General features: G+C 39.7%; 1 protein-coding gene across 2 annotated transcripts in view; it reads left to right on the forward strand.

Moving 5' to 3' along the window:
• LOC119652878 (protein numb) overlaps positions 1–12,304 on the forward strand; it is a 252,661-nt gene that overhangs the window by 143,095 nt on the left and 97,262 nt on the right. The window lies entirely within an intron of this gene.

The following is a 12,304-nucleotide window of genomic DNA, read 5'->3' on the forward strand; positions in this document are numbered from 1 at the left end:
GTATACATATCTTTTGACGATTCTTGGGAGGTTCAGGTTGTACGATAGCCGTGTGCGATGTTGCCGATAATTCACCTACACAATGTATAGTTATGGAATCGCCTATGCGGGTATATTGACAGAGACATTACGTATGCTAATAATGTTGTAATATAACTTTGATTTTCGCGTTAAACGCATTTTCTATCAGCGCAAAGTGGTAGGGTGGAAAGTGGGCGGATTGGACACATGAGCACATGGGGTCTTTGGCACTATCAAGTCTTGTTGGAGTGATTTTTTTTTCAATGGAGCTCCGAGTGTAGTAAAGTAGGGAAAATACGATAGACTGGAATGTCAACAGACAAGAATAGCTGGTTAAATGTGTTCGATGCATAATTTGTGGGATGGAATTTTCAATATGAGAAGCATTGAAATGTTCACAAAGAAAATTCAATGAAGGCTCAAAATTTGTAACTTTAAAGTGCAAACATCAAACCATGTTACTAGAATCAAGTGTGGTCCCGGGTCGCTCTCATCCTCTCTATCCGAACATATTGTACAAGCCCATTCGGATTGAAATTTCATTCAAGCCGCTCACTGAATCCCAAGGTGTTCAAAGGGATATTATTTGCCGAACTCCCTGGCTATTTACAGGCACTTCATATACTATTACTGAATTTGCTTCATCACACCATTCAAACTTCCTAAAATATGCTTGAGTGATTCCTTTCGTTTCACTACATCTAAAAGCACTGCTTTACATTTTCACATGGGATTCATCCAATTTTTCAGATGGCTTCTCTATAATCCCATCATTGCATAGCAGAAACTCAAAGAACCCATTCACATCTACTATAAGGATAGGATATCATCCTTCCTTCCTTTCTTTGTTAGAAGAACTTGACAGTGGATACCACAAAGACCTACTCAAATCAAAGCTCATCTCTTGCTTCGGCTCCTTTTCCCAGCACATCTGAGAAATTAATTTCAATCCTGAAGTGAAGTGATACCAAAAAGCGTATGAGCCTCACCGAATTCAACCCGTTCGAATGCAGTGGAATCCACTTCCACCAGAGCAATGCAAATATAGGTCAACAGATATTTCTGGTAAAGTTTCGTTGACGGTAGTCACTTTTGTTGAGACGAAGTGTTGAAGGTTGAGTATTTGGGGAGGATTTTCTCCTTGCTTTGAGGGAAATGAAGCTAATATTGGTTGCCTAACGAATTTTAAACTGCATTGTTTGCTGAAGTTTAACGTGATTTTGGTTTTGTGAAGTAATATTTCCATCCTTTAGAAGTTGATTTGCTTTTCTTGGACTTCCCAAGGTTTGTCGTTGAAATACACTTCTGAAATGCAAATTTCAGTTGTATGGATTGGTGGAGCCGGATGGTGGGGAAACCAAACATTTAGTCCAGTTTGAAATGGTAAAAAAGCTTTTCTTTTTTGGGATAAAAGTTGGTCAATTGGATTCGATTGTTTCTATAAAATGACGCTATTGAACAGAGGAAGGGGTAAACGAAGAAGAAGTTTTCCTAAACGAATAGACTTGTCAAATAACTTTTGTACATGCTGGTATATATACTACTTGGTTTTGAGGTAGATTTATACGTGCTAATTAGTAGAATATAGAGTTGAACTTCTTTATAATAATAGTGTACTCTGGTGTTGTTTTCATCAAATACCAAGCTAAATCCTGAATCTTTTAGACATGCCACATCTGACAGTCAGGCAGACTGAGCAGGTCGTGATTAACCCTATTTTGCAGTACCGCTTTGAGGACAGCTAAGTTCGGACTCCGGTAAACTGCATGGTTCTCTACTGACCAGTATTGGTCTGCCCAGAACCCCAAAGATGACTAACGCTGATTGCTTAAACTACGCACTGTTACTTTTGTAGGATATGCGCGCTTTAGAGTAAATTTTCACTTCAATCTCTCAATCGGGTTTTTGTCTGTTCTTTAAAAACTTGGAGGTAAAATCTACCTTCAAAATGTCAGCCTTTTATTCTTTCCTAATTGAGAACTCAATGACTAAATTCGCTCTTTATCTACCGTTCCGGATAATGTTTAGGTTTTGAAATAAGGTTTATTTTATTTTTAATTAAAGACAGGGTCTATTACCCATAATAATAACACATGATTCAAGCAACATATGGTAACAGTTCCAGGTCCAGGTTGAAACCAGTTATTGATCCATTTATTGATGCCAGAAGGATGGACTTGCATTGATTCAAAAATCTGACAGCCCGAGTACGCAACATCTATTAAATATGGAGAGTGGACCTAGATTTTCCAGTTCAGCCCCTCCAAAATTTCTTGGGCATGAGCAAGTTGACAAGTTTGCAAATGGTATGCTTCCGATCCCAATGTTGACTGCGTCGTTCATTTCCTTTCTAAAACCTTTGCTATAGTGTTATTTCATTCGTAAGTGTCAGCTTATAAAACGTCATTTGGGGGGGGGGGAGAATTTTTATATAATCATATTTAAATCAAAGTTCAGAATGGGCTCAAAGGGTTCATGAACTAACTAGTTCATTTGCAAAGCTTCGAAAACAAAATAATTAGCCCACATTCCCTAGTGCGCGGTTTATGGTTGATCAAAGTAAAATTTCTTTCATTATTGCCGATTCTTCTTGCGGGAATATTTTAGGACTTTCCAGGACTATGATGACTCCATTTTTATCTGATCTTTTTTCCTAACCTTATCAATAACGACGGCTTTTGAATATGAGTAAATTCTTTTATCGTTTAATTTTCAATTTTTTTTTGGCAGTTGTATTCAGGCCTAAAGTTTCTTTCAATCGACCAATTTCAGAAGTCAGGAACTGTCATCCAGTTTGAACGAGCTGTTCCTCTCATTTGATTTTCTAAATTTAGCGGGAAAAAATAAAGGCTCTGGCCTTTATCAGCGAAAAAAACTACACATTCCCAGTTGAGACCTCTCTTACAATGTCATGTCGTGACTAAATTAATTGCGGAGTATTACACGGTATCACCGACGCTTGTGCATACTTAAGAAGATACTTTTTTCGCGATCAGTTCCAATGTTCTAGCCAATATTGGACAGTCCACGAGAGGTCTCAGACTTCCCTCAGTTCAACTTTTACCGCTTTCCCTGTGACTTCCTCTATTCTTTCCCAAATTTTTTTTTAGAGCAAATTGTAGTTGGTATGAATTTATATCCATTCAGGCAGTTTCCTAGTATACCATCGCCAAAATCTCAAAATTTAGACTAATACCTCCCCAAATTTCATTATTCCCACTATTTGACCAAACGCGATCTACACATGCTATGCTTGTTCGCTGTCGGAATATATTTTAGTGAGCTAATAGGTACCATACCTTCAGGAGATGTGTGGGTGACCTTGACAATAGTGAACCAGTTAATTGTCGGGTGTCTTCGTAACCTACAACATGGACCGTCATTGTGGCAAGATCACCGTAGAAAATAAAAGCAAAGTAAATATTTGAATTTTTGCGGAGAAAATCTGCAAGCGCTTTTTGAGTTCTACTATATTATTATTCCGTTAAGGCGAAGTCGCATTCCGTCTTTAAAAAACTAGTTCTACTCTAAAAAATATCTTAAAAATTCAATAGGGTACGACTTAGTTCCTTGGAGCCTGGATCTGGTTCCGCAAGTTTCATTGGTGCCAGAGTTGAAAAACACTTCAGGGGTGCATTCAAGAAGACTGAACACGGGGGGAGCAAATCAAGTGTCTAAGGGTCACGGAATGTCATTGCAAAGAACGCGGTAGCTAATTTGTTGCCCTTGTGGTTGCAATGATTTTTTTCCAATATACAATATCAAGCAATCTCCTTACAGACGAATCCCTTGCGTGTAGTCATTTTCATTACATTCGAAATTGAGAGTAAATTAATGGCACTTCCTTCCGTCGATGGCATTCTCTCACAGTGGTCGTTTTCGTAAATTATCAAGGAACCGAACCTAAGATATAACAAGTCGGGAAACCGGAAGCTGGACGCTTCAGGTACGAAAGGTTTTGTGTATTTCTTAGTACGTAGCACCTAAATTATCCATATATTATGTGAGAGTATCCACTTTCGGGTGATATTGACGTTCATAGTCTTCAATTTTCAAAGAAGTAACAAATTTGAGGTATTATAACTTTGCTAGTAATAGTGCGATTTCCACCAAACTTGGTAAGATCATGCTCTATATTATAGCCTGTATCACTGCAAAATTTCATGGTACTAGGATGAACTTAAGGAGGGTTTCTAACCAATGACAAAAAATTGTAGTAATATACTATTATTAACTTTATTTAAACAGATATCGGCTTAGAAGGTATTTCGGAGCCCAGGCACCATATAGTGGCAGCCTCCTAATTTTTTTCAGATTTTTCGGTTTGGTAGTTTCTGAGAATGGCCCCCTTAAAGAAGTGATCACTTTCAACCCCCCGCGCTCCCCACCCTTCCAACGAATGTCAAAACTAAGATCGGCTTTGAAAAGTACCTTTAGACCTTTAATTTGATACCCCACATGGCTATATTTGATGAAAAAAAAATTTTACACCTCCCTTTTGCATGTATGGGGACTCCCCCTTAAATTCGACGTAAAAGGATATAATTCACTGTATGCGTGAGCGTTCACAGTTCCCACCTTTCTACCAAATTTGGTGTCAATCGCTATAACCGTCTCCGAGAAAAATGCGTGTGACGGACAGACAGTAAACCGATTTTAATAAGGTTTTGTGTTTACACAAAACCTTAACAAGTCGGGAAACCGGAAGCTAGACGCTTCAGGTATGAAAGGTTTTGTGTATTTCGTTTATAAGGAGATTTGGACGTGCATTTGTCCCATTAGCAAGTAGCACGTAAAATATGCATATATTATGTGAAAAAAGCTACTTTCAAGTGATATTGACATTCATAGTCATGAATTTGCAGAGGAGCGCAGATTTGACCTAGTATAACTTTGTTAGTAATAGTGCGATTTTCACCAAATTTGGCAGGATCATGATCTATACTGTATCCTATATTGCTGCAAAATTTTGTGATTCTAGGGTGAACTTAAGGGGGGTTTTCCTGTCAATTACTAAAAATTATGGTAATATACTATTATTAACTTTATTTGAACAGGTATCGATATGGAAGGTATTTCGGAGCCTAGGCACCATATAGTGGCAGCCCCCTGATTTTTTCCAGATTTTTCGGTTGGGTAGTTCCTGAGAACGGGTTCGTTAAAAAAATGACCACTTTCATCCCCCCGAACTCCCCACCTTTTCAGCAAAAGTCAAAACTAAGACCGACTTCGGAAAGTACTAACTGAGACCTTTAATTTGATACCCCACATGACTATATTTGATGAAAAAAAAATTTACACCCCCCTTTTGCATGTATGGGGACCCCCCTTAAATTCGTCGTAAGAGGATGTAACTCACTATATGCGTGAGCGTTCACAGTTCCCACCTTTCTGCCAAATTTGGTGTCAATCGCTATAACCGCTTCCGAGAAAAATGCGTGTGACGGACAGACAGACAGACAGACAGTAAACCGATTTTAATAAGGTTTTGTTTTACAAACAAAACCTTAAAAATGTGTACTTTAATGAGCGAATGAAAATATCAATGATAGCTCCAATCGAATTTATTTGATAAACGAAACTCTTTTTGTGTCAAAATAATGTTTCTGAACCTGAACTTCAACTATAGGAAAGTACAGTAGTTGCCAATGCCAAGCCGAACGGGGTGCATTTGGTATCTGATCGGGAGTTAAATTTGGTAGTGCTCTCTCGTCCAGTTATTTGTGGTTGATTGTGTCGTTGAAATTTCATGCTGCTATAGTTGACCATTTCACCCACAGAAATATCTGTATTGGCTTCTACTGAAAAATTAAGAAATGCTGGACGCCTTTTTTCGCAAAGGTGTTGAGACTTTCACATTGAATTTTTGAAGAAAGTTCTCCTGTAAATATATGAAGCCAATCCGTGGAGTGTTCATGGATCGGTCCATTAGACAATGATTGACGGCCAATTGCCCTGATTTGGATAGTAAAAGACTACTGCACGAGGGTGGAGTGTATTACTTTTGGATCATCGTTGCTTGAGCGAAAGGCCTCCGACCTCCATAACCCATAATCGTGCCTGGTACGAAGCACGCGAGTAGATAAAATATCCAATAATGGCAAGGTCTCTCAATGCCTGCTGACTCCCCTTCGATTTAAAAACAACAGGGTCCTGTTTGAGAATACGATTCCCGCTGATAAAAGCTGCTCCGTTTTCGCTGAGCAAGTAAAGTATATCGGAATCGACGAACTAGGAAACACCCAAAAATTTCGGGACAGGCCTGGAAGTTGAGGCCTTTGATGAACTTGAATGTTTTTGTAGCCTTGCATACGAAAATCACTAATTAAGCTGATAAGTACAATAAATAAGTTCCGAGCGAATAATAACCTTCGTCGTCAAGAGGATAAGGGCTTTGAAATAAGCCTAGTTCGTTTTTGGTGGTGAAGGTGCCTCCATCTTATACTGGGATTTGTCTCTCTTGAGATGAAGCAGGCCAGGTCTTACCACATAAGAGCATGGTGCACGTGCAGGTAATGCCAAGGTGACTCGGGCGTCCTATCTCCCTCCTCTCGCCCTCGGATAATATAAAAGTACTCTTCTCGAAACAGGCAATATATGACTATTTGGAATGCAGAAGCGGTTGAATTTGTCTTAAGTTATTAGAAACTGTGCGTCAAATATGAGCCTCGGAACCTCCGAAATAGTCGCGTTCTAATCAGAGTCAGTTACCTCAGACTATCATGGGCGTCGCAGCAATGGAAAAACTTGACTCATTGAACACAGTTGGTTTAACCGAGATAAAAGGATATAAGCTAGAGTGGGAATATTAGGTCATCCGGGAGAGGATCCTATCGCAAGTCAAGCATGGATGTTACTATGTTGGATGGATGGAATTAAATGCCACCCATGACACCGATTGGTATTTGGTCTAACGTAAACGAGGTAAATTTAAAAAAAATAAGAAAGAATCTATTTCCTGTCTCGAATTTAAACTTAAATTTTGGGAGTAGAAACTTTGTGCATTTACACATGTTTGCTATTGGGTTTCCTAAGACGGGCATCCAAGATCAGACAGGTCTGTCAGTCCCGGCTGAGCAGTTCACAGCCCATCCGACCGCCTGTTGGACTGAAAATACTTTCCACGTACGCAAGTCGGACGACATCAGTTCACTGCTCGCTTGAACAGTTCAAATCAAAACCAAGTCGGGTTCCATCCACATTCTGACTATCCATCAACTGCGGACTCTTCAGGCGTAAGTAAAGGCCGGCCTGATCGGTCATCTCTTTCCGTCTCCCTTCAAGCATTGTTCATCATCATAAAACTTGCCAAGGCAATGGACCATAATTTCTGCAGGCTTGTGAGTCAGTTGACTAGTAATGATATAACTGTGGCTCCTTTTGGTACAGAATTTCATCTGGTATCATTGCACTGCTGTTTACTCCATCGCGCTTCGTGATGCGATCTTTGTCATTACCGGCATTTCATTCCAAGCAAACTGATCTAGGACCGCATTTTTCAAAACCTGTTGGTCGAGGTAACACTGAGGGTCGATTCCACCAAACTTGAGAAATTCGAATCGTATTTCGTCTCTATTGGACCAGTGACATGTTAATTCCGGGTGACGTCACCTGCGATTCAGATTATTTCAGAAGATATTGTAGAAATCGAAGTTGTTGGTGGCAAATTTGCAAACGGCCGGAAGTACCGTATGTGTGTGCGCTATTCTGAGTAAAAACGTGGTCCCCATTGTACTAATTTTCTGCTTGCCCCAAATTCAATCAGATTGTATCCCTTTTTTAGACATTTCAGCACGCAGGCTGTTGTTCCACGACGAACCTTCATTTTTCTTGCATTGGACTCACCTCAAATTTTACATCGTTTAATGGTGGCGAATAGACAGCTCGCTCTAAGGTATTTTGAAATCCGTAGCTGTTGATGAATTAGATAATGAAAAATGTTAGTTCCAATCGGCTCTTGTCGACTGATTTGTAGCTTTTGACATTTTGGCTCATTCACGACAAATCAAATACTTTTGTGTATGTGAATCGATCTCGGCATTCAATGTACTCAAACGAAGTAAACACGCTTGGGTAGACCGTCAATGCGTCAGTCAGGGTTATTTATCGTTGCATCTGCAGTTATTGCAGATTTATTGCTTCGACTCGTACGGAAATGCTGGGTTTTCGCGATCCTTCCAAGAGAGCAGAAGAAGGGGATGGTCGTTAAGGTTCCAAAGAAGGGCACCCGTTTTGAGTGTGAAAAATTAGAAGGGAATCTGTGTGCTCCCTGCCGTCGTAAAGATAATAGTTAAAATAATCCTGGAAGGCATCAAAGAACATCTCGAAAGCTTGATCGACAAAGAGCAGGCCGATTTCTGCTTCGTATCCTGTGCACGGAGTTTAGATCTTCGTTTTACCTGCTCTTTCTCGACTTCGATGAAGCTTTCGAAAACGTGAACACTGGCATGATCTACACAGGAGGGACATTCCGGAAAAAGTGATAGCTATTATCAAAGCGATATATGATGTCACGTCCTCTATCGAGGTAAAATCTCAAAGGATTTTGGGAACGATACTATTTCTTGTTATCGGTGACGTGACGGGGGACGTGGAGGAGCTCACTCTCCCAAGGCGGCCGACAAGTGGATCGTTCTAGGAGCATTTGGCGCAGAACAGTGGAGGATTGGTATCGGAATCTCGGGGAGTCCTGCGGAGAGCTGAAGCGAACCGCAAGCGATGGGGTATAGGTGTGGTTGACGCGCTATGTCCCATTAACTGGGTAATGGCAAGCATATATATATATATTAATTTCTGAAGCTTACTTCAATTCAGACATAATGTAGAAATGATTTTCTGTTTGATAATATTATTGAGCGCATAACTCTGGGCTCTCCTCATAAATTACACAGAAGTTACTAATAAATCGTCCCCATGTGTACAATTTTCTAGAGATTCCAGCACTTTGTGGTTATAGTGAAAAAGTATCTTATAAATTTGCATCAGTGGTTACCACAAAACTTAATTTATCAATCCTTCCGTGACAAATGCATTCAAATTTGATCCAGAATGTATGAAGTTCCATAACTCTTTATAGTGACTCTGCCAAAGCGCGCACTGTAATCAATCTTTGAGTGAGCTGTATTATGGTGTAGATATTAAATTGCAGTTTCCTACCGCAGAAAATCTTTAAAGAACAAGTTGTCAACATACAGTTTTATTCGGTTTTTCGTCAAAGGTTTGCTTGCATTTGGCGATGGTAGTGGATGGAGAATTTCAAAATTTTCCAGCTCCGCTGGCATAAAATTTATTTCAAGCTTCCCAACCATTCAGTCGCATATATAAAGGTATTTATTTCCAGCAACGTAAATATCCAAGCTTCCTCCTCAATAAACATGCAAAGCTAGATCAGAGCCTAACAACCATCATTTCTCCCACTTAAAACATACTCCTCGATAAATGGTGCAGGCTGTAATGAACGCGTATCCCTACACATACAGAACTCCAATTAAAACATCTATTTTCACTCCTGGTACTTATAAAATTAGACTGAACTTTGCAGTGAACCTACTCGTTTACACACGCATAACCGCTTCTGTGCCCGGACATATTCCACAAAGAGGTTTAAGTACTGGAATGGAGTTAAGTGGAATTTACGTTTCGCTATACTTTGGAGCTACCCACCTTGCTTATAGCGCTGAATGTGGTTGGTTGCTAGCTCTACGATACAACTTGTATCGATTTTACTTGCACACAACTCTATTCGAAATTGTACTCGAGAGTAATGAAAAATTCCTTTACAAGGTCGTCCGGTCATCATGGTACCAGGATTATGATGAATATTTAATGATTCGGGTTAAAGTCACGCTTCATTCAACTTTCCCATGTTTGTTGCGTTAATTCATTAGGGAAACTCAATTTGAATTTCTTTTAGGGTATAGCGGAATCCAGGGTTGGATATTGTTTTGATATCCTGTTGAGGGATGTTTGGCTCACTTTACGTCATCTGGAGAATTAATATCGTTCCCAAGCCAAGCAATAATAAAATTATAATCCCGCCCTCTTACTAAAACAGATAGATGGCTTAGTAAGAGGGTCCTTCAAAATCCTTTAAAGAAAGGCTACCTTACAAGACAAAAATGCACCATCATAAGATCCTATTAAATTATATTTTTACTCAATATAATGAAGTTGTTTCCAATACGAAAAGGATCCTTTGAAGCACCTCCGCCACTTGTAGTTGATTCAGCTTAAACTTTCTTGTGAACTTTCATTATAAGAGCAACCCTTAAATAAATTCCAGGCATAGGAGGTGATACTGTTCAATAAATTATTTATTACATCGGAAAATCAATAAGGAACTCTGCGAAGTATACTCAAAGGGAGCACACGAAACTGTAGGCTCTCCTAAATTATTACTTAACAAGAAGGATGTTAACTCAATAGTCCGGTCGTAACTCCTGGTAATAAAAACCTACTCCCAAAAAAAAGTGAAAATTTAATTCTCGTAAATAGTAGGAAGCATATATAACATAGCATATATAACAATAGATACATAAATAGAAACTACGCACTTAATTAAAGAAGTATAAGGACCTTCAGAATAGGACGGGAAATTAGCCGATGAAAGGCATTTATTCACTGAAGTGCTCCGATGTCGGCAAGAGCCCACCCCCTAGAAAGTTTAAGCAACAATAAAAGCGATCAAACATGAACGATTGTAACAAAGTTATGCTAATTAGACAAGCAAATGGCTTGCGTTGCGATGGAAGGAAGTTGATATACAGCAGGAGGGAATTTTTTTTTTCGAATTTAAAATTGAAAGCACCTCGTTCGCTTTTAAAAAGTTTTCCTTTGGAAACAATTTTTTTTCTTGTTTAGGGTAGATGTTAATTAAGACCAGCGAGAGTTCTTTCTAACTGGTCCATTAATTTGATTAGGTTTGGAAATCAGAGAGAGAACATTTAATGCCTGGAATTACGGTTATTTAGCATATTTCCATTCATTTGATGTCATCATTATGTCTCTTTTTCATTCAATCTCGATTTCATGCTTTTGCATTCTACCTTGACGATTAATGTCATCTTCGTCCTCTACCTCAATTTAGGGTTTATCGTCCGCCACGAAATAATTCCTCAGGGACTACAGCCATAGTTAAATTTGATGCACATATCACAGGAAATCTAACCTGTTTTGAAAGCCCCACTCTGTCGTTTCTTAGGCGACCGTCCAATATCCTAGATTGCAATTGTTTCTTGTGTCCTTTGTATGTTGGTTCACTCTAAAAGATTGTCTCGTCTCCATTCCATTTGTGTTGTCACATATCATCTTCGCCATTTTAGTCTATACTGCCTAATTCTCTCCTGGTCTATTTCTTTTGTTAGTTCCTTTATTGTTTAATTCGGCACACCATAAGTTTGGTGCCGGCCTCCACTTGTTGATTGTGGGACTATTATCATCCGATCTAGCCCTGTTCTCCAGGCATCCCGGTTTTGTCCCGGAGTGCACCAATTGGATTTCCCTAAAAGGTATTTGGGGTGCTGGCCTATGACCTCGTTTCATCACCACAGATACTGTCCTTATTGATGCCTCGGGCTAGATCAACCTAACCCATACGCCCACCGCAATCCATTGAGCTGGATTTTATCCTCAACCAGACAGTCTTAGTATCATTCATAAATTTCGTTGTTATATAGACCACGGAATCGTTCATTCTCTGGTAGATGGTGAAAAATTTTCTGAAGTATTTTTCTCTCGAACACGGCTAATTATTTCCAATTTTTCTTGCCAAGAACCCTTCTCGCTCTGGATGAATGCATTTGGTACACCTGGGGTTCCCAGAATGGCTGACATCGTCAGCATAGGCCCGTAGTTGGGTAGACTTGAGAAAGATAGTGCGTGCTCTATTTACGCCAGCACCACGGATTACTTTTTCCAGGTCTCCAACTCGCCGATATTCTGGTTGTTCAGCAGTTCATCAAAATACTCATCCCATCATTTCCAAAGTACCAATGCGGTCGAAAATCAGGATGAGAATCGAGGTGCATTTGGCTTCATCATACTGACTTGTCGGTAAAACTTGCCCCCTGCATTTATAGAGTTCACAAACCTGTTGGTTTTGTCAGGTTTCCTTTCTCTGTCTGTCAAGTCGCTTCTCCACTCGACAGAGTTCGTGATAGATCTCTGCGTGTGCCCGCATCCTTGGAGATTGTTACACTGCCGGGCGTGCATAATTCTTACATTCTTCGCTGAACTAGGTGTTTGGACTTTTTTTCGCGACTGGGATCAAACACAACCGTTCGCG

This window comes from Hermetia illucens, chromosome 3 (genome assembly GCF_905115235.1).
Source record: "Hermetia illucens chromosome 3, iHerIll2.2.curated.20191125, whole genome shotgun sequence".
Lineage (NCBI taxonomy): Eukaryota > Metazoa > Arthropoda > Insecta > Diptera > Stratiomyidae > Hermetia > Hermetia illucens.